Below are 27,885 nucleotides of genomic sequence, written 5' to 3'. Positions count from 1 at the left end.
TCCACACAGCCTCTCCCTGCAAGGTAGAAAATTATCCCAATGGTTGTCTTGGGATCTCTTGCTGGTCAGAGTGACCGCAAGAAATTTAGAAAGTCTCTTTTCCCAGCCCGGTGCTTGAAGAAGGAGTCAGAGCTCTTCAGTTCTCATTCTCAAGGTTGTTTATGGTTCCTTATCTATAAAATTCTTTCTCCTGTCCAGCTGAGGTCCGTTCAGCAGGACAGTTCCAGGCACTCTGCCTGCCCCCAGGGCAGTGTTATGTCTTTATATTAAAAACTACGTGTACAATGTTCACAATTACTTTCCAATACCTATCACCTATGTTAGACAGTGAGCTTCTACTCTAAACCAATCTGAAAGTGCCAACATCACAGCAGAAGATGGAGGCCAAGAAGAAGAAGGAGAAAGGCTGGACACACCCAGGTTCCTCCATCTTGCCCCCTGAACCCCCATACCAAAAACCCCAAAATCTACTTTTTCACCCCTTGATAAATTCACTATCATCCTACTTAAACTGTTGTGGCTTGCAGATCTTCATCTAAGGCTGGTAATTTGCTCCACGGGTCATAATCAAAACCACAGGGGCATCTTGGGCTCTGTGCCAGGGTCTCTGAGCCCCTGGCAGGGGTCCTGGCCATCCTGGACAGCCAGAGGGATGTCCTGGGTTCTGACAAATAGTCTTTAGGTGGACAGATAACAGTAAAAAAATCCTTAAGGATAATTTATGTCATCCATAGGCTGCATTTTAGACGTCTGGTACCGCTGCCTAACTGTATGTTAGATTGTCATACATTTACATGCATTTACAAAGTACACGTGGCTTTCTCACCAATGCAGCTAGAAAAGCATGCTCACTAATCTCCAATTTTAACTCAGCAAGACTTTTTCTTTTTTTTTTTTTTTCCATAGGAAAATGCCAGTTCCTGAAAAATATGCATATATATTCTGCAGGAACAGATTGATTGAATCAAATCTTCTAACAGCGAGCAAACACACTTCCTAGGGAAACCTGGCTGGTTTCCTGCTAGCTCCTGGCCTCCCTGGGAGCTTCCCTGGTGAGCAGCATGTCTGGGCTCACAGGCTCCCTGCTGCAATCATCACAGGCAGCCCTGTCCTCTTCTGTTTAAAATTGTGAAATAAAAATCTTTCTTTTATTAATTAAATGAAATTTCATGTTCCTGCTCTGTGGGAAGTGAAAAATTCCACTACACTTAATTTAAATATAGAAAGAATGCAAGAATGGTGATAAACTTGCCCATTTCTCCCTCTACAGGAATTTGAGGTTCTGATGATCCCTTTCTACACATCATTGCTTATTCCATTGCCCACCTCTGGCTGGGTAAAGACAACTGGTGGAAACCCAAACCTGACAAATTAACATTTGAAAAAAGTTAAACTAACCAACTGTTATGAGTTTAACAACAAACAGGAGCCTACACTCCCCAGAGACCAACCATGGAGAGCAGCTGGCAATAAAACCTGATTGCATGTGGAAGTGGTTAGGAAAACAAAACCAAACAAATAATACAACTTCTGCACGCAAACTCAAACTTCTAATCTCACCCAGGCCTTGGGAAAAAAAAAATCGAATAGCAGAAAGAACAACTCAATTTTTAAGTAAGCAGCACTTTCCAACCATGAATCTCAGAAAGTTTAACGAAGTTTAAAGTTTTACAAATAGAAAAATACACATTAAAAAAAATAAAAATAATAAGGACGATGAGCAGGCCAGTGGTAGGTGAGCAGAGCACCTACCTAGGTGGGTTTCAAAGCCCAGCACCCAACTTTCAAGAATTTATCAAGGTGAGTGAAAGACTCAGATTCTTAAGGCAAAAACCTTGTGCTCTTCAGTTTTGCCTGTGAGCCCTGGACTGTTCTGCTCCCACTGCCAACAGGCAGAACAGCCCCAAAGGTGGCAGGATTTCCAAACAGCTGGAATGAAACCAACATGATCACCTTCTCCCTCCTATAAGCCATTTAAATGAAATCTTCCTCTTCAGAGACATCTTTTGTGGCTGGTATCTGCATCCCTCTGGGTGAAGATGCAACCAAGAAATATATTTCTGTTCTTACAGTAGCCTCCATTCCAACAAGACATTTCCTACAGGGGGAAATGGCTGAGGCTTGACTTTGCCCATCCCAGAGAACAGTCAGAAAGCCCAGAGACATCTGCCCAGGATCCTGAGGGAGCATTTCAGCACTGTAACATCCAGGCCAGCATGAGATAATGTTTTGGCTATCTGCTTGGGGTAATTTGCATGACGAGCACACGATCCATTCATGGCTGGTGTTAAAAACATTTCGGATTAGGGCTGTAAAGGGTGGTGAGAGAAACCAAGCAGACATCTGGTCATACTGTTGGAATTTATGTGGGAAGCAAGAGATGTATCTGCAAACCACCAAAAAACAAGATTTAAGTGCAGAAACGGGGGAAAAAAAATCATAGTTCAGCAGGCCAGGATGGCAGGTATGAGGAGGCTGCTCCTCCTGCTGAGTTTTCCAGCCTGCCCTGCTAGGCCGTGGAAGGGCAAGGAGAATTTCCATGTTGAAAGATACAGAGGGATTCTCTAAACGACTCGTGCAGAGAACAGTGTGATTAGATTTTCTGTGGCAAGAAACAGACTTCCAGAACAGATTAAAACAGCTCTGAAACAAACTCCACAAACTCTGCCTTGACACAGCCTTGCAACAAGCATGACACATCCACCCCTCCTTGCAGCAAAGGCATTTAGGGTAGGTGTTGAGGAAAAACTTGGTATCAAAGATGGGCAAATTAATTTTTATACTGATTTTTTCAGCAGTGAGAGTCATCCCTTTTTGGTTTTGTTGCTGCCATTTCTTTGATGCAATAGCTGGGAAACCTGTGGGGAGAGAACCCAGGATTTTTGGGTGCAAGACAACACCTGAGCCACCAGATCATGGTATCTTTCTGCGCAGAAAAGGCAGTTACAGGCACAAGAGAAATATCCCAAATGAAAAACAAATCAGAGAAGAAACCAAACATTTATTACTTTTTTGACAGAATCTTTTCGTTTATTTGTTGATAACATAGATTTTGAAGGGAGGAAAACGTAACTGATTACAATGGAAGCATCCTTTTTAAAAATAATTCTCAGCTACTTAAAAGCTCAGAATTCACAGTGCTCAGAAAAGTGGCAGCTCCAGCAACCAAGGCATTCTCCAAACCTAGACATTTATTATAAATATTATTTGCTGTTTAAAAGAAAGATGTCTTCCACTAGAGGACATGTTGCCTCTTGAAGGGAAGGAGGAGTTTCTCCACAGTCTTAAAGAAAAATCTTATTTTTAAAATTTGAATAGTCCTACACATATTTCAGGCAGGACAAATATACTCAGTCATTAAGACTTGTGTTTTGAACGATGCATTATTTTAATCTGCAAGGAAACATCTCCAAACTTTCGGAGTTACAGACCAAATTTTTATTTTTAAAGTTAATATTCAATATGGCCACCTTTGTCACAAAATAGACTTGCAGTTCAGATAGGCACCACTGATAATTCTGAGATAGAGAAAAGAGCTGAACCTAAATTTTCTAGAACTTGGAGAGATCTTAGAGTGCTTTGAGAACTAAATGATCAGCTTGAGCAAAAATAGCAGTACCCATGAACTTAGCAGTACCCATGAACTTGTAATGCCCAGTCACACTGAAGACAAAAAAAACATTAAAAGTTGGCTTGTCTTGCACTTCCAAGTGAAATTCCAATGTCCCCAAGGCTGAAAGCAAGTGCTTGCAAAACTTAATATAGGAATCCTTTGCACCTTCCTATTTTATGTGAGTTCCTGAGTTAGGAGCAGATGGGTGTTGCAGATTTAAATCTTTGGGGTTTAACTGCTTGAGGTGCACTTAAATGCTTCTCATTGCTGCTATTATAATGAACATATTTCACCAGTTAATAAGGTAGCAAACTTTGAAATGCAGGCAGATGGGCAGCGTGGGAATTCAAGTGAACTTGTGTTTCTGTGGGATGGAACTGCCTTGTGCCATCAAAGGTGGAAATTGTTAATGGCTGGAAGTCCAACATCTGCTACACCACCTTCACATGGTTCATGTGAAAACAAAATCCATATGAATCCCTGGTAGGAAGCAGGACCCTGTGAGCCCCCTTCAGGCTCACAGGGAGCCCTGACCATCCCTGCCTGGCTCATGCCCAGCCTCCAATTTCACCTGTCACATGAAGCAGGGCTGAGTAGCACTTCAGTAAAATACCAACCTTATACTTTTCCTGCTTTAAAACTACATCCTTATTTAATATTTTAGGGAGAGTATATTTTAAAATTAATATTGATTTCAATTTTACACTTTTTTCATGTAACAGCAGAAAGCTTAAAAAATGAAACTGTTGCTGAGACTGATTTTGCCTTACCACCACTTTCTTTACCACCATTCTGTTTAATAAAAGATATTTGTTAAGAAAAAAAATAGGCTGTTTTTAATTTTATCAATGTTCACGCTGAAAACAGTATTCAAAAACTTCAGCAACAAGCAGAAAATGAAGAACCCTCTCACCCTGAAAAACTTGTATTTGATTTGCAATAATTTTTATTTCAAGAGTTCTAAACTTTTTACTATACAAAGCAAACATTACATTCATCAGAAAGGAACCTGCCTCACATCCCTTCATAGTTTAAGAATAGAAATTGTTGAAACTTGCACATTCTGGTGCCCTAATGAGTCTCAAGGCAGAGGTCACTCCTCCAGCTCAGGTGACTCTATTGATTAGGGTGTGTAGGTACTTGCACAGAGGAGTTATTTGAAAACCTTCTACAATTTTTTAACAGCTATAATTAGAAACACTGGCACAGCTGAGTGAATCAGTGCAGCCACACCAGTGCTGGACAGTGGTACAAATGTGCCTCCCTCTCTCAAGGAAGAAGAAACCACACATATATAACTCTGCTGGCTAAAAAAACCCCTAAATTACCATACCCCTAATTAGTTTTAAAAATATGCAAAGTCCAAGCCCTGGGAGAGAGTTGTGGTAACAGAGTTAATTGGCATTTCCATGGATAAATATCATTTGAGAGCTTATTTATTGAGTAAATGTGGGTGTTGGTCACCTGACTCACTACAGATTCTTCCAAGAGCTATTTTACAAATTACTGAGAGAAACAGGTAGGACATAACTGCTTCATCCTGCTTCCCAGGACATAATTGCTTCATCCTAAGGAAGGAAAATCAAGCATGTCAGGTAAATCACACCCAGCAATGCCTGTTCTCTCTGCTGTAACTGGAGCCAGGGAGATAAGCTCTGATAAAGACACCTTCTTCAAATATCTGTCAACATGAAAGGCATGAAAGGTCATTCCTGCTCTAGCTAAGGTTCCAAGAGACCACAACCAACAACAAATGTTGGTTTAGAACAGAAATCTCCCACTTTAGGGCAAGAGCTGCCCCAATAATCAGCTGAAGCAGAGTTACCACTTACTACATTCATAGGGAAGAGCTCCTCTGCTCCACCAGCAATCCCAAAGGCTTTTGGCCAGACTGCCTGTGTGGCAAAAGGTTGGATGACTCCTAGTGGATAAACCACATCCTGTCACTGGTCAGGAAGAAACCTGAGGGCTTCCAAGTCCCTTGAGGACAAATTACTCAGAGAAAAATCTAAAAGGGTTTTATTAGTAGTAGTAGTAGTATTTAAAATACAAGTGCCTTAAAATAGCATGACCAGGAAGGGTGGATTCAGGGAGCTGACACCTGACAGATGTTGGTAGTTAAGAAAACTCTGGATTTCAGCCCAAAGACTCACTGACTGAAATAGGCTTGACACCCAGGTCTAACCAGGGAAACAAATGCCCAGATCCCTCCATCCTCTGGTGCCTGGGTGCCAGATGTGTCAGTGTCTAGTCAACAGCAGAGAGGCCACAAAGCACTGCCTCACTATTACAAACAAAACCCAGTCCTGGCATGTGTCATTTAATAAATGTGCCTTTCAGTGCTTAATGTTGTGGTTCCCAAAGCAGCCCAAGCAGCAGGAAAGGAGGATTAGTGTCTTTCCAGAAAGGATGCAGCAGTGAGTCACAATCTCAGCACTGCTGTGAGTCACTTCAGCAGTGCTGCTGAATGGCTCAGCCATGAACATAAAGCTACAAAACATTCCCTTTGCATTAGAGATCAAGGCAAATCCCCAGATCCAGACTGGGGGATGTCTGTGGTCCAACCCTGTACCCAGATAAGAACTTCCCCTCTGCTTCTGCTCACTTTTGTGATGACAGGAAGCAGAGAGGAGCTGAAACAGGAGACAGCTGGACTGTAGCTGTGTTTGCAGCTCTGCCCCATCACCCGCTGGAGCAATGAGCTGCACCAAAGTCCTGACTTTTCACTCACTGTGGGAGGCGCTGCTTCTCAAAATCCAGTCTGTGCCAGTCCTTGGCAGTCATCCCTGCACCTCTCTGGGAGGAGCACAGGGTCTCTCCTGGGGCAGGACAACCCTCCCCAGGCACAGGGTCACAGGGAACACACAGATTTTCCTTGCCTTCCAGTGAGCAGAAAAGGCCATCCTCATTGGGACAAATCTCTAATAAATATCTCTTCTCCTAATCTAGGTCCAACAGGAGTTAGAGGGCTGGAGTCACCATCTTTCCTGTAAACAAGTGACTTCCCTGCTCAGAGGTTGGACCTTCACTGAAAGCCTTCGTGTTTTCTGCTAGCAATATCACATAACTTGAGTCTTCAGTTTAAACTCAACTCAGATGGTAAAATGATCCCAGAAAAAGGTGATTCTAAAGACTTTGCCTGCTGAACCAACCAGATCATTCAACCCCCAACCCTTCCTCTCATGTGCATCAGAGTGAAGTGAAACTAGGTAGATAGACCTGGAGGTGTCCAGCAAATGAGTCCTGTAGGCAGATCTAAGCCCTTGAACAAGACACTTCTGCTGTTTCTGAGAGGATTGTGCATGCAGATAAAGCAGCTGCTCACAGCTTAAAGAAATCACAGCAGTTCATGGCAGGATATAATAGAATACCTGGCATTTAGATGGAGAAGAAAAATACCTTTCATTATATAAAACCTCCAAATCACAAATGCCACTAGACAATTTTAGATTACATATTTTAGTGAGTAAGTAAAGCTGAGCAGGGAACAAATCCTTCTCATTAGTGGGAGACTTACCTGGATGCATTATCCAGTTGCTTTTGGATGACTGCAATTTGAGAATTGCTTCATTGCATCTCAAGTTCAAATTCTCTTGGAAAAGGAAAGAAAAGCTTGCATGTAAGAAAAAACCCCCAACATATCTAGAAAACAAAGGTTTGAATTCAGATTGTACGAGTTGCATTTTCCAGCTGTTTCTGTCAGTACTTTGCTGCCAGAAAGCCCCAACCCTTTGTCTCCACTTCTGAAAGTATTTTATAATATAGAGGTTATGCAAAAGAGCAAGGAAAGAGCTGCTAAAACCTTTTCTTTACAATTTAATTTTCAGCAAGGTACATAATAGTTCAAAGAAAGTGGTATCCAAGCAACAGGTTTGAAAGGGGCAAAGTATTATAAGATTGTTCAGTCAATTATCATAGCCTGAGCATGCTGTTAACTGGCATAATTGCCTTTGATGCAAAACACACTTTTTATAGTTATAAATAATCACAGAATATCCAAAAACTATATTAAATAATGAAGAAAACCATCTCTTGAAGTATTCTTCTCACACCCAGCTCACACTCATACATTTCCTCCTCCAGCTAGAATACCATATCTCACTGGAACTAAAAGCTGACACCTCAAAGCAATATATTATTTTGATTTTCAGTTAACTATAGCTGGGAAAGTGATATTTCTTCAAAAGATATATAGATATATAGATATATAGATACATGGATACATGGATATATGGATATATGGATAAATGGATACATGGATATATGGATATATGGATATTTGGATATATATCTCCATTCAAAATATATTTAATGTCAGATCATCCTCTCTGAACAGACTAAAAATAATTTTCCACTGTTTTATTCCCTTAGCTCCATGGAACTAAAGATTACGGGTAGGATTCTACATAAGCATTATTAAAGAAATAATAAATAACACAGCACCACAGAGAATCTTTTAGATCAGAAGAATACACACTAACCATGGCCTAAGTGCTCCCCTGTGACTGCTGAGTCAAGGTTACAGGTGATGATTCACAAGAAAGGACACAGCTTGACTTTCAGAGCTTTCCATGGTTGGCAGATAGATAATCTCCATTCCTGCAATGAACACAGCTGATGGAAAGACAGCAAATGGATAATCTTAGAATGCTGTATCTGCAGAACTGGGCAGCAGTTCTGGAAATATTCATATTTAACAAGCACAGTGCTGTTCAGACATGTAAAATGGTGCGTATGTGCTTGGAGCATTAGGCTTTGGTTCAAAAGCCAGAACTGCACCTTATGATGTGACAACACCTCTTCAAAACTGCCACAGATGGGGCTGTTTCCCACACAGATTCAGAAATGAAAAGACATCTCCCAGAACAAGGTATCTGGCAGCGCAGAAATGAGCAGACAGGTTACCAGGCAGCAAGAGAGCATCAGTGAGGAGATGCAGCCATCAACCTTCCCTGCCTGATCCAGAGCTGCTCTGGCAGAACCTCCTGAGCCTTCCCTGTGGCAAACCAAGCCCTTGGGCACAGTTTATGGAAGCACAGAGAGGAAGGAAGGCATATGGCATCTGCCTGGCTCCCACCACAACTTCTTGTCCCAGATCTCTTCCTGTCTGCCTTCCCCTGTGCCAGAGAGATCCTGGGTACAAGGATGGGGAGATTCTTCCCTGCTCCCAGCTTGCAGCTCAGGACAGGGGCACTGCAGGGTCCTGGCAGCCCCTCCCTCTCTAATCCTCCTCTATTTGGCACCAGGGATCCCACACACCTCCACGGTGATTTCAACAATCCCTTAGGAAGGGGCAGTTGAAAAATCGCCTTTTGTCTCAAATAGGAGACAAAACTTTGTCTTTTCTGTCATACATCAATACGCAAAGTATTAGGAATGAATTACACTTGGAGATGAATATAGAGAAATTAACTTATCATGGGCAAGACTCACAGCTACCTGCTTTGGCTCCAAGGTGATTTCTGCTTTCCACTCAACTGGTTCAAGTCAACCTAAGCCTCAGGATAATTCATGGTAATCAAATTGTGTGGCAAGCCACTTTTTTTTTGGAAGAAGTTTTCCAAAAAAGCCTCTTTAACGTGGCATAAGATCTTTCCAATAACTGTCAAATCTGATACCACTTGATTTAAGGAAGAAAACACCTCAAAATGTTCCTCATGTAAAAGCTCTGTGACAAAGTTTTGATAGTTGTTGAGTAAAGACGTTTTCAAAATGCAAATTCACAAATGGAAGATTCAGCAAATCTGGCATCACCTTGACTGCAAGCAAACAAAGCAAACTTCTTTTCTGGCAGGGAAGGTAGGTAAGGAAATGTTGTATTATTTGTGCAATTAATGTACATTAACACCAACCACCCAAGGCATGCCAAATACCCTTTAGACAGATACATCAACAAGAGGAGGGAAGATGGATCTTGATAGGGATGAACACAATGTTCAAAACAAAGCTGGGGACTGCAGTGACTGTGCAGAAAGTGACTGCACACTGCACATCAGCAACAGAGTCTGAGGAGAGGGACCCACTGGTCACAACACACATAAATAAAACTATAAAGAAATCAGAAGCTAATTTTGCATGTGATACCAAAAGGGCAAGAATGAGGAAAGTGTTACCAGCTAACAGATTCATTTTTGTAACTATCAGCTAAGACACACTCTCTGAACATGGCACAGAAAACAGATTACTATTATTATTATTATTATTATTATTATTATTATTATTATTATTATTATTATTATTATTATTATTATTATTATTATTATTATTATTATTATTATTATTATTATTCCCTTGTGTGCTCATCCCCCTTGAAGCATAAGGGACTGTATGTTCTGATGAGAGTTCAGGTCTCAACAACTACCTTGGGGGCACAACCCAAGCTGTTAAACCCTTGTTCTAAAAGCCAGTCTGGAAAATGTTAATATAATTCTTTAGTGTCTCCTGTGCACTCAGTGGCTGATACACTGCATATCTTAATATAGTCCTGCCACCAAGCTGTGCATTGGTAACTGATTTCAGACCAATTTTTCTTTCTTGATTACAAAGTGGTTTTAAATTAGAACTCCTGCTTTGAGACTGTGTACTTGGTTGAACCTAAAATTTCATGATTGTCAGTACAATTCTGAAAGCAATACAAAGCAGCACACAAATGGATGCCTCAGAACTAAATGTAAACAGCTCTGTCCCAAGCCAATAACCAGTAAGTAGTTGGCAGGTGCTGCTTGAGCTTGCCACCTACACACACAGAATTTGACAGAGGATGAAAGACAAGTACTGTACTTGTGTTCCACCTCAAGCCCTCTAAATTCACTGTTGGGACTGACATTTGGGAACAGATTTCTGCACAATCACAGCGAAGTATTTGAGAAGCTCAGCTGTACTTCAGTCAGCTGAAGTGGCACACCAAACTCACTGTACTAAGTGCAGCAAAGGATTTATTGTGCAACTGGGATGTAGATGATAGCAATTCCATTCTCTTCTGCATTTTAGATATCCTACCTGATTGCACAAGCACCTCTATCCCTGAAACAAAGAGATCCCATCCTTAAAATGATAACACCACCTCACAGCAGTATTGTAAAATAATTATATACAATCTAAGTGCCAAAACTGTGGCACCTGGCTCAATAACAATTTATGTGGATTCACAAGCTGACCTACCATAGTCATCCTCCCAACAGATTCTGTTTCAGCCTTCAAATTTCTCCTTCTTTTTTCTTGCTTTGGATGCCTGCAGGTGGTAAAGCTTCCTGGAGGTGTAAGATCCCACATCTTGCTGTTCAGGCTTAATTCTCTTGGGACACCTGGAATGTGAGGACAGTCCAGTCCCACTGGACACCCCTGCAAGTCCAGACCAACCAGACCCAAAGCTCTGTGCAAAGATGATGAGCTGAAGTCCATTCTTGCAGCTCAGGGTAGGAATATCTGCAAGGCTGAGGTAGGGAAGGAATGCCATCAGAAACGGGACATTTAGGATTTACCAGTCCCTTTTGGGGCAAAGTGAATCAGGGCTCCAATGCACCACTGGCTTACAGACTCTGCTGGCTCAGACACCATTCACACCATCTTCTTCCAGAAAGAATTCACACTTTGCTTACAAAATGGTTATTTCAGAAGCCTCTTTTACTTCATATCTCCACATAATCCTACACCCTAATTGTACTTCATTTCTTTAATGCAGTGTTAAGTCTTCAGGCACATTTAAAGGCTAGAAAGAACATTAACTGCTTTGTAGGTATTTTTAGGAGACATTTTGATGACTTTGTACCATAGAGTTCAGTTAGAGTTTTCTTTCTAAAAACAACTAAGTCATCAACATGATTAAAATATGGGTATTAAATCCTTCAAAGCATTTAGATAAGTTTGTGGCTAGAAATAGAAGAGTTCTTCAGTTTTTTTTGGAGGCACAGGACATCCTGTGCTATGGTTTAAAAGATAACTTTGACTGAGAAAAGGTCACTAGACCTTCATAACCCACCTACAGGTCCAAGGCTAGAACCCACATAAATATTCTTTCACAACGTCAACACAATTCAGACCTATAATTATCTCATACATATACATTTGATCAGTCATCATTGATTTCCCTCAAATGTGGCAAGTTCATTTGTGTTTATGAAGGAAATAAATTATATTTGAGCAGGGATGAGAGGCAATAAAGCATTAAACAAACGATGTAATTGAAAATCTGACAAGTTCAACACAAAGTCTGTTAAGCACATTTGCTCACACTTGGTAAAGCACAGCCTCTTTCTCTGCAGAGCCACAGAGCTGTGGATGAGCTTACACAAAACTTAAGGGGCCAAGCCCACAAATCACCAGTGAAGAATTATCCCCATCATGCAAACATTCCTGCTCCTTTTAAAGGTTTTCAAAATGTGGATAAGAATTACCTTCAGAAAACAGACTCTGGCAGGATGAATGGACACTGAACAGAAATCTAACTAAAGAAATGCTGTTCTGGTTCTGGAATGTGAGGACAATCCAGTCCCACTGGACACCCCTGCAAGTCCAGACCAACAAGACCCAAAGCTCTGTGCAAAGATGATGAGCTGAAGTCCATTCTTGCAGCTCAGGGTAGGAGCATCTGCAAGGCTGAATTAGAGAAGGAGTGCCATCAGAAACGGGACATTTAGGATTTACCAGTCCCTTTTGGGGCTGTTCAGGCAGGGAGTCAAAGGGCAAAGTGAATCAGGGCTCCAATGCACCACTGGCTTACAGACTCTGCTGGCTCAGACACCATTCACACCATCTTCTTCCAAAAAGAATTCATACTTTGCTTACAAAATGGTTATTTCAGAAGCCTCTTTTACTTCTGTTTCAGCCTTCAAATTTCTCCTTCTTCTTTCTTGCTTTGGATGCCTGCAGGTGGTAAAGCTTCCCGGAGGTGCAAGATCCCATATCTTGCTGTTCAGGCTTAAATCTCTTAGGACACCTGGAATGTGAGGAACAGAGCTCTCCAGCAGGAAGAGAGCTCTGAGAGCTCTTCCACGGGGCCCAGGAAGGACCAGCAGATGGTGCTCTGAAAGCAGGCAGGTTTCTATGAAAAATCAGCTTTTATGAATTCAGATTTGACAAGCACCGATGAGAAAATGCCTTCAGTAAAGATATCACAGTAATATAATAAATTATTCCTTCCTTCAGAGAAAAACACAGCACTGTATTCCCCCTAACTCATCTGCTTCCAGGTGATGCTGCTTTAATTATAACAGCACTGCTTTGTTTCCAGAGCACAAGTGCCAGTGCAGCAATCTCCTCCTTACCCATCAGAGTGTCTTCAAGATACCATTCCTTCTTGATACTTCACAGATTTGCCTTGGAGGCAAGAACAGTTCAAGTCATTTATTTATGAAACCAAAGACATTCTCAGTGTTGTCAGAAATTGTGAAAAATTTGGGTACATGATTCCAGTGCTTTCTCTTTTCCTATTGCTTGGCAGCATAAAACAGCACTGCTTGAATGGATCTCACAGTTGAATTTTTTTCATATATTCACTATTTAACAGCTTCCAGAGTAGGACTGGCTTTCAGCACATACAGATGCAGTCACACAGCTGCAGAAGGATGGAGCAGCACCTAAAATGGACTTCAATATTGGAGAGCCAGAGTGGGATCACTAGAGGAAGAAATTGGTGATAAACCAAATCAAGATACTTAATTTCACTTATAGAAAGTGATCACAGACTCAAGAGGTCAAGAAGTGTTTGGACAACACTCTCAGGCACATGGCTGGATTCTTGGGGTGTCCTCAATGATCCTGAAGGGTCCCACCCAATTCAGGATGCCCTGTGATTCTATGAAAAATGACCACAAAAAATGTGACCCAAAGTCCCCAAACAGGCAAATCTCCTCCCTGGGAGCAGGGCAGGGATCCCCACCACATGAGCTGTACCTTGGAGAACAGGAACATGCCATGGCCAGCCAAGGTGTTCCAGTCAGACTGGGCAAGACTTACTGATCCAGTGCAGGAAAAAAACAAACAAAAAAACCCCCAAACCAGTATATATGTTTCTACATTTATTTGATATATTAATAATATACTAATACACTAATATATTAATAATATTTATACATTAATAATATTGCTAAGTTGATATATTGATACTATAACAATATTAATATTTTATAATTTTTATATATAGTGATATAATAAATGTATTTTTATTGATATACATTTCTACATTTATTTGTTTGTAGAAGTTTATTTTATGTTCACTAAACCAGGGGCCAAATCTTTCTAATAATATCAAATAAGGTATGAGGTATGTGGTTCTGTCTTTGCATTAGGAATCATGTCACCTTTAATTAAATATTTAATCATTAGGTGCCTCTCTGGGGACTCAGAAGACCTGAGTTGCCTGGCCCAGCTCAGGTTTTGTCTGTGATAAGCCATCCCAGCTGCCAGCAGGGAGATAAATCAGCAGCAGAGGGGAAGGAAGGGCAGCAGCAGGTCCTGGGAGGAGCAGAGGCAGCTTTGCTGGGCTGGAGCAGCAGGACAAACAGGGGTGAGGTGAAAGAGGAGTGGGGCAGGTCTGAGGTGCTGACACCTAAGGCAGAGCTGCTGGGAAGAGGTGTGGAGGAAGGGGAGAAGCGTGGGAAAGAAAAGGGGAATGCAGTATCCTGCATGGAAACAACTGGAAACAGATAGCTCATTACACCACGCCACTAATCCTAATTAACAACCTTGACGGTATCAAAGACTTGATTTGTGTAGAGTCTGAGCTTGACACCTGTGGCTGGTTTGGGTAAGCTCAGGCCACCCCTGCCTGCACACAGCAGTGGGATTTCAGCCTCAAGGACTGCCAACCCACAGAGATCATCAGAACCAGGTCTGCTTAAGGTGGGCTGTGTCCCTGTGGAGGGAGTGGGAAAAACTTTTCCTCTCTAATTGAAGAGTCCATCCTTTTCCTGCGCACTTTGAAACACAGGTTAGACCAGCTTTGAGGACATCCCTTACAAAGCTGTTCACTTGCGAGGACGGATTTCCCCCTGCTCATTTCAGTGCCAGTTGCTAGCCAGCTATTTTACATCAAGGTTTGTCTTTGGCAACTAGTTTCACAATGAGAATATTCACACCTAACTTCTCTCACCACAGCATTTAACTCCAGGCAGAGAAAAACCTGCAGTGGCAAAGTGGGCACTGTTCAGTGGGGATGCACCACTTGCCTCCCACATTGGGTCATAGTAAAGATTTGTAAATTCTCTTTTTATTTACTTGTGATCAATACAAGAGAAGCAGAGAACACACCTCACTCACTGCACCAGAACATGCATTAATTTACTGTATCAGTAGAACAATTCATGTGTTGATTAAGTACTCATTAGCTCCTATGATCTCTCCCTTATCATCAGACTTCTCTCTGATGCTCTGCCTGATTTTAATAAGACCTTAAATTATTGAAGGACTGTGCATTCTGAGCCACATCTGTTTCCTCTAAGATTTTTTATGCAATTGCCTGTAAAATATTTCTATATGTTTCAAAGTGAAAGGTCAAAAATTATCAAGAGCTTGTTTCCTCCTACTGAAGAATTGTTTTCCCACCAAGTCATTGATTTGCATGCAATCAGAAAGTTCCCCTTGCTTAATATCTTTGTCCATTCTAAATCTTTCATTACCTTGATGAAGAAAGCAGATAATTTATCATTTGACACTGTTCCCAGATTAATATTTCCATCATCTCCACAAGAATTAATTGTCTACATTTTTTTTCTCTTGGGACAGTGGTAGAGACAACAGGTCATGTGGCAATGTTGCATATATTAGATTTTATCTCAGCTTTAACTGATGCAAGGATTTCACGTTTGCTGTGTGCCTCAGTTTCTTGGACAAGGGCATCTGTCATCCATGCATTGGATCACAGATCAGCCTTAGGGCCCCTATATGTACTTTTTCTCCTCCTGAACAATCTTTCAGCTCTTCATCTACAGCAGAAAAGTATTCTTTCATTCCACTGGATGGAACATTCTACCTTTAGCCTTTTTTTATTTTCAGTCCTTCCTGACATCATTGCTATCAACTTCTGCTGGTACTACAGATCCCTCCAGCACAAAACCCAGCACTTTTCCTCAGGACATCACACAGAATATGATGGGTTTAATTTCACTTTCTACCACATCTGGAAAAAAACCCTGAAGTGTGAGAAGCAGGCAGTGGATACAGAGTTTGTTCAATAGACAAGAGGAACATTTTGCAGCTGCAGAGCACATTTCAGCTAAGGGCCTCAAAACATAAAATAAATTTCACAAGAGCCTTGCTGAGATAGGGTTTTGTGAAGTTCATTTAATTAAAGTTTAGTTGATGAATGAGGGTAATGTTTGAGTTTTTGCAGAGGAAATAACAACAGTAACAAACAACTGTATTTCTCATTTATTATGTGAAATTTGTGATGTTTCTGGAGAATTTTATAATAAACTGTGAAGACAGTCCTGGATAATCTTTCTCACACCTGAAAATTTTTAAAAATCTGAAACTCTACTGTGTCAAACCATAATTGATTTCACATTGATCAGCAGAGTCACAAATTTGTATCAAGGCACTCAGGAGCAAAACACACCAGAAAAGCAGAAGAGAACCATTGTGTGGAAAATAAGTGACAGGATTATTGAACCAACTTTATTTGATATTGCATGGGAAGATGATTCGCCATTGAGGCAGAAATTATACACAAAAAAAAATCCTTAAACTAGGAAAACAATTAATACACTCAGCTTCACAGATGTTTTAATCAAGTGTAGTCTAGATGATTGAAACTGTAACTGTTTGCTAGCCTGAGTAAAAGACATTAAAATAAATCTTCAGCATTGAATCCTGACATGAATATGGACCTTCTAATAAGGCAAAAATTTACAATAAAATTAGCATAGGCATTTATGACAATTCAATTAGCTTAAAGAAATGTACAGTTTTACACAGATCACCAAATCTATCACTTTAAGGAACTAAAAACCTTTTTCCATTTACCACTAAAAACCACAATACTATATACCTCAGGCAATACAGAAATTCCAAGAATATTAGCCACATTCTTATGGTTGTATTGTCTTATGAAATAACAATTTCAAATATTTTGGGGAGTGGAAGGAGGAAAGCCTTTGGGAGAGTGAAAATAGAGGGATGGGTCAGGTCCTACTGCATGGTGTAGGCAGAGTTGGTCTGCCTTGGGTCTGTCTTGGTGGCCTGAATAGCCCTGGGAGATTCATGAGACCACCCCCTGAAATGGAAGCACAGGTCAGGTGAGATGTTCTGCAAATGGATCAAAACTGCTGGACTGGAGTGGTGGAAATACAGGGTTTCCTGTTTGTTGCGGAGAAAAATACCCAGGAATCTCAGCAGACTGCAGCAGGGGTTAAAAAATGGGGTAATGGAAGTAGGGAAAGTTAAATCATAGAATCATAGAATGCCCTGGGGCATTAGAAGGGAAAATAAAGATCCTCCACTTCCAAACCCCCTGCCATGGACAGGGACACCTTCCACTATCCCAGGTTGCTCAGAGCTCCATCCAGCCTGGCCTTGGACACTCCCAGGGATGGGGCAGCCACAGCTTCTGTGGGCACCCTGTGCCAGGGTCTGCCCACCCTCACAGGGAAGAATTTCTTCCCAATACCTAATTTAAACCTCCTCTCTTTCAGTGTGAGGCCATTCCCCCTCGTCCTGTCACTGGGCTGTGCCAGTGCTGTCCAGCCAGTCAAGGGCTCCCACTAGTGTTGCTCTTTATTCCAGTTTCAGCGCTTGAATAAGGAGTTAAAAGCAGGGGGTTATTAAAGAGAAGGAAAAGTACAGTAAGAGAAAGAAGCTGTCATAAGGGTGAGGCTCACAGATACTTTCACACTCAATTCATCAGCTGTAAACCTGATCCATGCTGTTAATTCCTCAAAGCTTATAAAAATCTGGCAATCATATCATCTGGAAATCTTGTTCAAAATATTCAGATGCCATTGTCAGCACCTAATGAAGAATTGCAACACTCTGTGAAGATCACAGTTTCAGCTGGAGCTCTGGAGAAGGAGGGAGGTCACAGGGTGATCTGTCACTGCTGCCTGTGGCTCCTTTTAGGGGCATCCATGGGCATTTTACACCTGGTCCTCCAAATTCATGGTGTTGGGACACAGAAGGTATCTAAGGCCAAGGGGAAACCAGTCTAGTTAAAATATTTAAGGGGGGAGGTTTGTTTGGTTTGTTCTTTTTCTTTAAATCAAAGCTGCAAGCTGAAGATCCTGCTTGTAAAAATAAATCATGGAGGACTGACTGATGGATTGGGCAATAGCAGGTACCACTGGAAAATGAAAGTCTTGGGAACAGAGTTAAAGCTGGCACATGTGGAAGCAAATATTTCCATACCTGACAACTTAAGCTGGTTTGTATGAGATAGAAATGTGCACAGCTTAATAAGAACAAGTGCTTTTCACCAGATGATCTTTGTGTAGAACTGAGAATTTCTAATGTTGGAACCTTTGTAGTATTCCAGCCAAGTTCACATCTTGTGAAATATATCTTCTAGCACTAAAGTACACCCCTGACTTGGATTTTCTTTTCTAGCAAACATGATGAATATGCATTAATAAGAACTACTTATTGGGGAACTATGAGCTTTTTGGTCTGTGTGTAAAAGAATTGGATATCTAAATAGGAAGGGGCCACAGGAAAAAATGTTTACTTTTGGATCAGATAAAGACATGGGACACAAATAGTATCTTTGTATTTTCATTGAAATTTTCTAATCTGGCAATTTCCAGGCTCATATCCTGAATTCATTATTAAATAAATACTTTATATTTGTTTCCTGTGTGTCATGATTTCTCTGGCATGATGACTTGGGGGAACAACCAGACTGTCTAGTGGTACTCAAGAGTCTACTGAGAAAACTGTAAAATGCCAAGTAGTTTACATTTTTAAAGTCTGGAAAAATAAATATGAGGTAATTCTACTAAAGCATATGATAGAGATATTTGTAACTCTTCATATCTCTTGGCACAAGAACACAAAAAAAATGTAGAGCTCAGAATGAGAAAACCACACACAAATCCAGATGAGAGACAAACCTTTGATGTGGAAACATGCAGCAATGACCTACTTAAGACATGGTCCATTTTCTGTTTTTTGTATTTTATTAAGCCTTTAATTGAGGTTTGTGCAAATATAGATTTTTAAGTATTTGCTATTCACCAAATATATTCAGACTAATTACCTGTGGGACAGCAGCTATGTAAGAAATAGAGAAGAAGTTATGACTTTAAAACCCTAATTCCCTTTCTCAGTAAGAAATGGAATTCCCCAAATAAGTGTCACAAATTAGACAAATAAGTGATAACCTTGCTTTTCTGAAAGCTGTCTTAGAAAATAAAATAAAACAAGAAGATTTGTGGATATATGTAGAATTGCTGCCACTAATGAAATTCAAACTCCCATGTGCCTCCAGGACTATCATACACCAAGTTTTGCATAAACAAATAGTAGTTTCTTTTTTAATCTTCCCAGACTTGCGTCCATTTAAATGTATCCACTTTTCAAAGGCGGGATATCTGCCAGCTTCTTTTGAAAAAATTAAAAACTGAGACAAAAAGCTGGTATCTTTGGGTTTGATTTTAAAAGGAGAAGGACTAAAAAATTCAGTTGAGCCTTCATGAAAATGAACCTGTACATCTTTAAAACCTGAAACTTTGCTGTTTCATATGAGCAGGTGCTCCTGCTTTAAGAGATTGGATGCCCTTGACATTTCCATGAGTGTTAAAGGCACAAGTAACCAGCTGTATTTTATGTGTCTGTGCTTGAGTACTCACAGGTTACTAAAAAGAAATCAGAAATAATCTGCACAGCTGATGGGCTGTTATCTTAGGTACAAATCTTCATTGTCTTTTGATTGATTAACTGAAAGGGCTGAGGTTATTACTGAACCTGATCAATCCCACACTGTTTTCCTTTGTCCATGTCATTATGATAATGCATGCCTTTGTTGTCAAAACAGATACTGAGCTCTTTCTTCTTAAAAGGGAATCATCATCAATTACCCTTGAACTTCAAAATCATTGTTTTGAAAACTTAAAGAGGATTTTTCAAGTTAATGAAGGCAAAGGTATTTTCCTGTGACTCAGATTGAACTTCTCTATTAGGTGCACACAGGGTTTCTATTTCCAGCACCAAAACAATGCAGATTATCACCACTGAACATTTAAAAAACAGCAGCTGTGGCCTTTGATGACTAGACACCAAATATTTTTCTAGCAGAGATAAAAACATTGCCATAGCAGATTTCATCCTGCTTCAACCGGCTTGATTTCCAAATCACCATGCTCTTCACAAGCCCTTTAGGTAAAGCCAGAGGTATCCAGAGTCAGGAGTTTAAAACCAGTTCCACCCTGGAGCACCGAGAGAAGGAAAATCCTCTGCCTGCTCCTGCCCATCCATGCTTTCCCCAGGAGGGGGAAGCCGAGCTCTGCCAGTTGCAGAATAAAGTTGCAGCAGATTAAAGGGAAGTGTGGGAAGGATCTTTAATTCTTTAACATCAACTGTTCTTATGCTTGTTCCCACGAATGAAGTTAATACTCTCCAAGTGTCTCCTCCCACGGCTCCCCACTGTGGACAAGAATCTTTCTATCCCTACTGAGAATGCTGTACATTTTGGGTCAAATAGGATTTTTTTTTTTTTTTTTTTTTTTTCCTAGGCAATTCTGCTCTTGAGCAATGGGAGGATGAAGCTGACATGAACCACACGGCCTTTCTGGCTCTCCTCTCACCCACACAAATGTTCTTTAACAAGGAGTTCCGAGCCCAAGCATCAGTTTCAATTAATACAAAATGCAACTTTTCTGTTATCCAGGGCCAGCAGCCTGTCTGGAGAGTTCCTCTCCATAATGAGGAGAGGTGCTACTTCCACAGAAGACCATTTTCACTGCTGGAAATGAGGAGGGTGAGTCAATTGCCAGAACACTTTCGTGCTGTTGATGCCTTGTGAAAGCTGACCTAGAACAGAGACTGGATAGAGCTAAAGAATAAAGCAAGGATTTATTAAAAAGCGTCAATAGATCCACCTTGGGCAGCACAAGAGCCCAGCCAGGGCTGCACCCAAGATGAACCAAAATGGTCACAAAATGCACGACCAGTCATGGGGTCTCTCACTTTTATAAGTTCTGCTCCATTTGCATCTTGCAGTTCATTGTCCAATTCCAGCTTTAGGTTATGAAGTCCCATCCTTGTTTTTCTCTCTTCAGTCCACATTGTTTATGCTCTTGGGCCTGAGATTTGGATCATTTGTCTTTGGTCCCCAGCTAGAAAAGGAGAAGGAATTGTTTTGTCTCCCTACTCTGTGAAGAAATCTCACCATCCCCTAATATGAAGCCCAGAAGTACACACTAAAGCAGTACAGAATCTGAAAAATAGAAAAGCTAAACCTGAGGCATCACCATTGGAGACACCTTTGTCCTCACGTGGTTCCAAGCTCCCTGTAGGTCCACATTGCACACCCAGACGCCCTGGGTCATCTGTCCTGGCACACCGCCCACCTTTGGGCACCAAATCCTCCACTTGGTGTGCTGGCTGCCCACCTGCAGGGCAGGGTTTGGTCTGTGAGCAGGTGTGAGGTGAGAGCAGCAGGATGAAGTGTGGGACTCAGAAAACAAAACCTTCCCATAAAGCACCATGACCACAGTGAAGTGATGGCTGGGTGTGTGTCTGCAGCATGTAAAACCATTAATTCTGCAATCATTACCTACAGTTTCAGCTGCTCTAAGGATACAAAGCCCACAGAACTGTTTTGTGAACTTCCCAGCCACGAGGAGCTGGGGTGACAAAGGAACACGTGTGTTGGGTGGATCATTTCTTTCGGAAGGGCAGGCTGGAGGCAGGCAGTGATTTCCACACCAGAGCAGCAGCCCTGCTGCCGAGCAGTGATGCAACATCCACAGCAAGCACCACTCCAGACCCCTGAGAAATCAAAACTAAAAGCTCACCACAAATAAGTACAGTTTATTATCCTCAGTGGGTAACTTCGAAGACTTGGACAATTATGTGAAGCAATCTTTTGATTCAGACAGAATCATCCTGCGAGGTTTCTATCTGCCTGAGGGCCCAAACCAATGTCCTTTCCCTTTTGAAAGGTGAGCACACCTGACAAGCCTTGGGGTCAGCAAACACAGTATGAATTCAGGGATTAACCAAGCACATTCTGCCCCACTGGTTTTATTGAGAAAACAGTTCATGCATTAGAAGTAGGTCTTGCTCCTGCTACCCTGTGGTAAGCACACAGAGCTGCTCCCCTTCTGATGCCTTACAGTTAGCCTGAAAAACTTGACAAGAAATAAAAAAGAATTTTTTATTATTACAGAACCTTTTAGCAAAAGATATTCAGGTTCTTCTGCAATACAGTATTTATAATAGGATGTGTTAGCCCTGAGCTTTTAAATCATTTTACTTTCCAGCCTTCCTCAAAATGACCAAAACCAAGCAAATCAAAAAATATATATTTTTTTTTAATTGAGAAACATGGAGAATATATTTTTCATCCTAGTTCTCTGCTGTGCCTTTCTGTGCATTTTACAAATGCACAGACTTTTAGTTCTTATGGGAAAAGCAAGTACACAAGCAATATATAGCATTGTTGGCCCAGAATTTTTGGAGTTTCCTCCTAGAAAAAAAAAAGCCTCCTTATTGAGTATGCATCCTCAGGGAGCAGAAAACTGATTCTGTGCATGTCAATTTCTGTATAGAAAGAAATGAAACTTGGCACTATAATTTATATCTCCACTATAGAAGAATAAAAGAGTTTCTAAGAGTATACATGATTTAATGATATACAAGCCTCACTGCCACTTTCTTCATTTCAGGAGCTTATATTTCCCATCAGGAACTGCTGAAAATTTTCTTCCACATTAATGCAAATCAATACAACATAAATTATTCTGTTGGACTATTTTTTAATTATGCCTGCTGGAAAAATCCTTATCTGTATGAAAGCTGTGTTAAGACTGTGCAATTCAGTGTCTGACTGTATCCATGCTCATTTCCCTGCCAGTTCCAGTGCCAAAAACAGCTCTGTGATATAAACCCTGCGCACTTCTGGGCACAGCAATTCCAAATCTGGGGCTCTAGGTAATGGAATTTTTTTCTGATGGTCTTTCTACTTGTCCTCTTTATTTTTAATTAGAAGAGGGTGAATTTAGATTGAAATACAAGGAATAAGTGTTTTACAAGTGGTTAACAAGTGGTTTTGTGTTCAAGAAATGATTGAACGTGGCATTTGGCCACAAACAACTTGGTTTGGGGTTGGCCACTGTGGGAACAACTCCAGAGCCACAGCACACAGTGCCCTCTCTCCCCTCCTTTATTTTCATGGTGACTCTGGAGTCACTTCTGTACTGACTTGATTAATCCCACACAAATATTAGCTGGTGCATTCTTTTTGCATTTCAATTTGTGTAAGTTCTTTTTTTTGGTGTGCCTGTAGACACCACCAGAGTTCAAGAGAGGGTGTGCTCTCTTCCACAGTGCCACACCTCAGGGACCCTGTGCCACTTACAAGCATAGAGCACATCCCAAAATTCCTCTCAGCATGTTCCTGGAACTCATCCAGCCAAGGGGCTGAAATAAACCTGATGGAAGTGGCTGCTCCATGTGGGGCCTGGTGCTGACCCTGAGCATCCCCCAGCATCCTCTCTCCAATACACATCATTGAGCTGAACCTACAAAATTCTTCATACCTGTGAGAAGCAGCATATTCCCCCTCAAACAACTTCTACTGCCATGTCTTTCTTACTTAAAAGAGAGAATTTGGGAGCCTGTTTTCATGAGCTTGGGCCAGTGCGGCTTTGTGTGCCCGTTGCCCTTCCTGCCCTCCTCCTCCCCATGGCCTGGAGTGTCCCCCAGCTCCTGGCAGTGATGGGGGGTCACTCCTGTGGTTAATGTGGATAATCTTGATTTAATAGGCAACAACAAGCAGTTTCTTTCCTCTTTAAAGTGCTTGAAAGTTCTCAGAAAAGCCACTGCTTTCCCTTATTACTCACACTCATACGTTGGATTTTAGGTCCTTCCCGACTGAAGCACATTTTGTCCTTCAGAATGGCAATGCTTTTGTTTTCTTAAAGGCTGCCCCAGTTTCTTTTCCTGCTCTTTAAGGCTCTCAGCTCCTGGTCTGGGTGGGTGCAGCAGCCTCTGTGGTGTCTCTTCAGCCAAAACAACCACCCATCAGATTAAAAATAAAGGCAGGGTCTCAGCTTGAGCCTACCCAGAGTTTGAAGCAGAGGTCCTACAAGGATTAGAGAAAAAATAAATGGCTGATGTTGCAAGCCTGGAATCCATCTTGCACAAATTGATCTCATATTACACTGGGATTCATATCTGAACATCCTCAGCTGTGGGAAGTCTTAGACAAAATTTTTGGCCTAACTCTGTTATGAATTAATGCTAAGTGACTTTAAAACAGCACAAAAGCAACCACAGAGTCCATGTTTCTAGTTTAGATTTTAATATGAACTAATAAAGTGAATACACTCAGATTTATTCTGCTGTGTGTTTATCACTTTCCAGCACCTATTTCTTCAAGAATTTCAATGCTTTTATGAGAAATAGGTGTTCCTAATGATAGTTCTTCAATACCAGAAACAGCTCAGTATCTGATATTAAAAGAACTATAAACCATCCACACAATTTAAAGCAGTACAGATTTATCACTGGTGTTACAGTATTATCTGTTGGAGAAGCCCATTCCCACAGAGCTGGGATGCTATTTCTTAGAAAGCATGAGAGCCACATGCTCGTGGTGGCCTCAGCAGAAATCTCTTCACCAGAGAAGGGAACTGCCCTATCCAGCCCACAATACAAAGATTATGTCTAATGCCCCTCAAAATATTAAAACCTGCCTGACACTGTAGCCTAAGAGTTGCACACAACTGTGTATTTTTCTCTTTTAAAAGCTTTGACCGTACAGAGATATCACACAGAGAACATCCAGAACTGGATAATCACAGGAAACAACACTGCTCATCATCTGCTCAAAGGTGACCAGCCAGGGAGTTTATGCAGGTTCAAGGGCTCTCACTTCTGGCCCTACATTTTCTGGTGAAACAGCCAGCCATTCCCATCATCTCTTAGGTTACTACTGAAGAATAAAGCCTACCCTGTTTTCTGCAGGCACTTGAGCACCATGTTAGGCTCTGATCCTCTGGTTAACCAGTGGACTTGGCTTTGAACTTTTAAATAAATTTTTTTCTCACCTTGTCTGCAACTTCCTAGTATTGTCCTCGGGCTAAAGAACCAAAGGAATTTCTTGAGATGGCAGATATATTACTTATATTGTAGACAAGACTGCCTTACATTTCCTGCATTCCCAAAATTTAAGGGGGGTTTCTTTGAGAGCAAGTCTCTTCCCCCAGCTACATCTCATAATGAATGAAATCATCACATAAACTGCAAAGCAGTTCCTCTTTACTGCCCTAAACTTGGTATACAATAAAAATCCTATTAAAACATTTTCAACTCTTCCTTTGATAAATAAAATATGGTTATTTTAACTCTTCAAAGCTGACCTAAGACAATAAGGTCACATTTTTCTTTAGCTAAATCACAAGCAGATAGTGCTTGTTTGGGTACAATTATGACTAAGTTTCAGTGTCTACATCTACCACAGTCACTAGGAAAACATTCTTTTTAAATGTTTTTAAAAGAATAGTAAACATTCTTAATACAATAGAGTTTTGATAACACTATTTGCTGGCATGCCTAAAATATGGACCTAAGAAATTCTTCCCTGGCTTGGACTAATATTCCCTGTAGTGCTACAAGAACTGCTCAATTAACTTTTCCAAACATATAGTAGATATGTAAACTGACTAAAACAGGCTGTCTCCCAGGGCAGGGCTTACCCAAAATTTATGAGATTTCTGTGTTATTTTTCTATTAAGTTCTAGGTCAAGTTTCACTTATGTAAATAAGATCTTGTTGAGTCTTAATGATCTTGATTCAGATCTAGACTGCAACTTTTCTTCTTCATATTTCTTCCATGATACATAAAAAATCCACACTTTTTTTTTCCTTCCACAACCACATTATTGTCTTTATTTGACATGAGGATAAGATTGGTTTTATGTTATTTCATTAGCTACTCAGAGGCTGTTTATGCTGACCTTTGTGGTGACTTTGTAGAACACTGAGGTCTTAATTCTGTAAATCCCTTGTTGAGGCAGCACCACTGACTCCTGTGCAACCTCAGTTACAAAGCCTGCTTGCCTGGAGGTTGGAAATCTCCATCAGTATCCATCAGGTCTTTTACATAAACACTAAAAATATAAAAATATTCTTTCTCTTTAACCTTTTCAAATGCTTACCAAAGTAATGATTATTTATAGGTTAGAATAGTAAAATGTGTCTCATTTTGAGAAAACGGTACACAATGGTGAATCTGAGAAAAAAACCAGGATTTCTTAGTCCACAAGTTTAAAAATCATCCTGTAAACATACTTGAAAGTGTTTTATCTTGCTTTTAATGGTGTAATTGAAAGGTTTTTCACATCTGAATAGAAACAGGATAATAATCAGAAAATATAAACTCCTGAGAGCTGACAGGAAAACAGAAAATAATGTACAAGTGGTACAATTCCATCTCTATGTTATTGTTTTGTTCTGGGCAACATCAACTCACATCCAGTCTGGCAACAGATGAGAAGCAAACACAGAACCAAAGCAATCACATTAAATTACAGCTCCACTATTATTTTACTGGGTAATTATTAGAGATAATTGCTTTCAACACTTGAGGAAAGGCCATATAAAACACTCTGAAAGCAAGCACCACTGCCAGCTGGGAAGAGAATGAGCTCTGCTGCTGCTTCTTGATGTTGGCCTCAGACTAATTCACCTCATGACCCTGTCCCTGGCTCAAAGTCCATCACCTTTTGGCAAAGGCTGCTGTTGAGGTGTGAGTGCAGGCAGTGACCAGCCTCACAGACCTCTCTCTGCTCAGCTACACCCCCTCAGCAGAGTAAAAACTGTAAGAGCCGAAATGAGGGGTGCAGGACTCCAGGCAGCTCTCCAAAATGCAGTTTATTCCATCCAAGAGTTACAGCAGTCCAGGGTGGTGGGTGACAGAGCTGTGCCTACAGCTGTCAGCTCCAGCTGCAGGCAGCCCTGGAGACCCTTTGGTTTTGGTTACATTGCATTCTATACTTCTCTTTGCTGAGCATCTCAATACAGTAGAACCAATCTATCCCTTAACTTTTATCTATAGCCTATCATAACTACTATAATTACCATATTCATGTTACTGTTCTCCAATCACTAAAAGTTAGTACATTACAGTTTAAGCTAGAAGTTGTTTTTCAGTTTTCTTGCAGTGGAAAATTCTGAGACCTTTTTTCTACTTACAACTTTGCTGTCTTGTTTGCCTGTGCTCTCTTTCTGCTTGGTAAAAACATCTTCTTGTTTGAGGTGGGTTTATCCTTTGTTCTAAGTCATAAAAACCCCTTCTAACCAACATACCCTTTGCCTCCTTGGTTATCCAGTGAGACTGGCTCAGCAATTCTTTTCCTCTATATCAAAACTTACTTCCATCTCTATTCCTTCATCACACTCTACATTCAAAAATCCTTCTGCTAAACATACGTATCTGCGAGACTTTCTTGTCAAACTTTCATCCTTCCCAACAAGAAACCCTGCCTGTCTCTGAACACAGGGCCAAAGGCAGCCCAGCCATGCAGCTGTGCTCAACAGCTGGACCTCAGCACAGCCCCAGTGAAACCCCACCAATCACTATAACAGCCTTAGGACACCCTTTTTAGACACTTTCTCAGGCTGCCAATGGTCAGCAGAAAGTTTACATTTTCTACAAAATATGACTCAGAAAATGCTCAGGGCTGTGGTACTTGAGCAGGGGATGTTGTCCCCTGCAGGACTTCCTTTCCTTTTAATGGCTTTCCAAATATTTTTATCCTTCCAGTGGGAATTAGAAGAATGCCAAATGAATGCCTTCTGCTTGGGCAAGACCATACTGGACTGGCTTCACACAAAGCCATAGTCATGAACCAAAAGATAAGATTCTCAGAAGCAATTAAAACACACTGTTGGGGGGTAATACAGGAACAAATACATTTAGGAGCCATGAGGACATAAGCAGTCCAGATAGCTTACTGGAGTCTGATATTGGCTGGGGAAAAAATAAAAGTTACTGGCAAGGAATCTTATTTAGAAATGAATAGACTTGATTAATCCCAAGGAGGTAGTAAAGCTGAAAACATTTGTAATATATATCAGAGGTATATCTGGCATTGTGGGTCCAAATTGCAGATTTAAAT

Source organism: Camarhynchus parvulus, chromosome 1 (assembly GCF_901933205.1).
Source record: "Camarhynchus parvulus chromosome 1, STF_HiC, whole genome shotgun sequence".
NCBI lineage: Eukaryota > Metazoa > Chordata > Aves > Passeriformes > Thraupidae > Camarhynchus > Camarhynchus parvulus.
The sequence above is the reverse complement of the archived record's forward strand: the minus strand, read 5'-3'. Positions refer to the sequence as shown.